This window comes from Elephantulus edwardii, unplaced genomic scaffold (assembly GCF_000299155.1).
Source record: "Elephantulus edwardii isolate Elephantulus edwardi_28Jun2011 unplaced genomic scaffold, EleEdw1.0 scaffold00221, whole genome shotgun sequence".
NCBI lineage: Eukaryota > Metazoa > Chordata > Mammalia > Macroscelidea > Macroscelididae > Elephantulus > Elephantulus edwardii.
The window spans coordinates 4,780,415-4,783,364 of record NW_006399971.1 but is presented as its reverse complement, the minus strand read 5'-3'; the positions used below and the strand labels follow the sequence as shown (position 1 = coordinate 4,783,364).

Sequence of the window (2,950 nt, the reverse complement as noted above, 5' to 3'; positions counted from 1 at the left end):
CCCAGCCTGGACTTCTGGCAGTTCTCTGCTGATGTTCTGTTCCAATCATTTTTTTATAATCTTCAGTAGAATCTTGCTTGCATGTGAAATCAATGATATCATTCTGTAGTTTCCACACTCTGTTGGGTCACCCTTCTTTGGAATGGGAACAAGTATAGATCTCTTCCAGTCAGTTGGCCAAGTGGTGCACAGAACCCAGGATTGAAATGATATCCATTTCAGCAGTTGGCTGATGACAGGAAAGGTGGAATCTCTCCCTTCTTCCCCATACCATCCCAGGGATAAAAAGAGTGATCTTTCCCCCTCACCACAACCATTGCCCAGCAATGTTTCCCTAGTTCTGTCCAGCTTCTTATCTGATGCCAAACTCACACTACTTTTTTTTTAAATCTGGTGTCATAACGATTAGCTCTGTGCTCACAGGTTCTACCTCTAGATGCCAGACTGGCTGAAATGGATTATCTGAAATAGTCTATAAATAATGCCATGTGGTTTCAGTTGTGTAGAGCTGCATGCTCCAGCCTCATTTCAGGATGTTAGTGTTCTGGCAGGTTTGAGGAGGTGGCTGGCTTCCTCTTTTTAGAAAGGAAACACCTTCCAGGTCACTGGATTCTAGATCCTGTATCACCAGTAAAGGAGCATGGACTGACTTTGGGTTCTTACTGGTGAAAGTAAATGCTGACAGGGTTAAAGGAACTTGGCAGTGCCATCTTACCCAACACTGCATCCACCTGTTGGCGTAGTTGGGCCTGGTGGGGGCTAGCAGCTGGAGCTTTAGGTCCGGTGGAAGTCCCCCCGCTGGCCCCCAGTCTTGCTAATGAGCTTGATGTCCTCCAGCACAATGTCCCTGCTCACGGCTTTGCATGTGTCATACACGGTAAGAGCAGCCACTGACGCCGCGGTCAGTGCCTCCATCTCCACCCCCGTGGGGCCGCGAGCCCGGCAAGATGCCTGGATCACCACAGCATGACGCGTGCTGTCCAGCTCCAGCTGCACATGGACGTGGTTCAGGGCCACGTGGTGGCACAGAGGAATCAGCTAGCTCGTCAGCTTGGCGGCCTGGATTCCGGCCAGCTGAGCTACCATCAGGGCATCGCCCTTCTTCAGCTGGTTCTGCTGGATGAGCTCGAAGGCCACAGGCCCCAGAAGGACCACTGCTGAGGCCACAGCCACCCGCTCTGTGTCTGGCTTCCTGCACACACCCACCATAGTTTCCCGTCCTTCTGCGTCCACATGGGTTAGTTGGTCCAATGATGGCAGGGGTTCTGAGGGAGTGCCAGGAGCCCAGGATCCTGGGCTAAGGTACTTTGGGTTGGTGTCTGAGCTGTAGAGTTTTTGAGAGGAGTCAGATCCTAGCCTCTGCTGGGCTAGGAGAGAAGTTTGGGGGACCCTGTATCCCTTCCATACAGTTGCCGTCTGGTTGGAGAAACTCACTCCGGGTCTGAGATTCTGAACACGGAGGGAGTCCTGGGAAGAAATGCTTGGAATGGCTAGTGGGGAATCGTGCGTGGTGCATCAAAGGTAACTTGATGGATCACCCACCGATGAGGATCATGGGCCTGTTCTTCATCTGGGAAATATTGAACATGCCTGCATGCTGCCGCTTCTTCCTACCCACAGCAGCCCCGATGATGGTCAGCAGCTCCTCCTCAGAGGCCCCCGTCTGCAGGTGATCCCGGAGAGATACCTCTGAGTTTTCAAAAAGACAGACTTTGAGGTTGCCGTCAGCTGTGATCCGTAGCCTGTTGCAGGTGCCACAGAAGTGCTCAGACATGGACATGATGAAGCTGATCTGGCCTCGAAAGCTGGGGATCTTAAAAACCTTGGCTGTGCTGGACTCTTCTTCTGGCAGCTTTTCCAGCTCTGACCACCGCTGCGGCACTGTGTCCAGCATCTCCTTGTAGCTGACCATCTTCTTGAAGTTCCACTTGTTGCCATCGAAGGGCATGTACTCTATGAAGCACACGTCCAGGGGGAGACCCTCAGTCAAAGCCACAAAGTCCAGAAGCTCGTCTTCATTGAGGCCTCGCATCACCACACAGTTCACCTTCACGGGGTTGTAGCCCATCTCAATGGCTTTGTGGATGCCCTCCATCACCTTGTGGAAGCCTCTCCGACGGACGATGAACTCAAACTTGGCTGGTACTAGGGTGTCCAGGCTGATGTTGATGGCACTGAGGCCTGCTTTCTGAAGCTGGGGTAGCAGCCGGGCGAGGTTGATGCCGTTGGTTGTAACGCCAATGGTCCTGAGGCCTTCCAGCTGGTGAAGCACAATATCCACCACGTCAGGCTGGATGAGCGGCTCCCCACCCGTGAGTCGGATCTTGTCCACACCTTCCTTCACAAAGAGCCGTGCAAGGGTCAGGACCTCCTCAGTGGTCAGCAGGTCTGCCTTTGGGGTCAGGGGGACCCCTTCCTCAGGCATGCAGTACTGACATCTGAGGTTGCACTTCTCAGTGAGGGAGATTCGCAGGTAGCTGTGCTGGCGGCCGAAGCTGTCAGTGAGGAAGGTGGAAAAGGAGGCAGCGTATTCCCTCAGGAATTGCCTCTTCCTGGACAGCTCCTCCACCACAGGCTGGGAGGACTCTCCAGGACTGGGCTGCGTCACCGGAGCCCACGAACTGCAGCTCTGCGTGCAGATCCTCAGGACCCTCCTCAGCATCCGGGACACAGGCCGCGCCACCATTCAGGCTGTTGTGCAAGGTTGAGCCTCGGCTGGGAAGCTGGTTTTTCTGGAGCATGTAATGAAAGTTTATAAAGAACTTGGCTTTCCATTCATTTATTGTTGCACATTTTCCTTCCTGTCCCTCCTCCCTCCCAGTTCACTTTTCTTTTCTTTTTTTGAAAAAAAAAAGTCATTTCATTATTATACAGTCCCCCTCCTGCCCCACCCCCTGGACCACTTTACTATGCAACTCTTATTCTGGACTCTTATCATGCCAATAATATC

General features: G+C 52.8%; 1 pseudogene; it reads right to left on the bottom strand.

Moving 5' to 3' along the window:
* Positions 1–774: 774 nt before the first annotated feature.
* LOC102849295 lies at positions 775–2,686 on the bottom strand (annotated as a pseudogene).
* Positions 2,687–2,950: the final 264 nt, after the last annotated feature.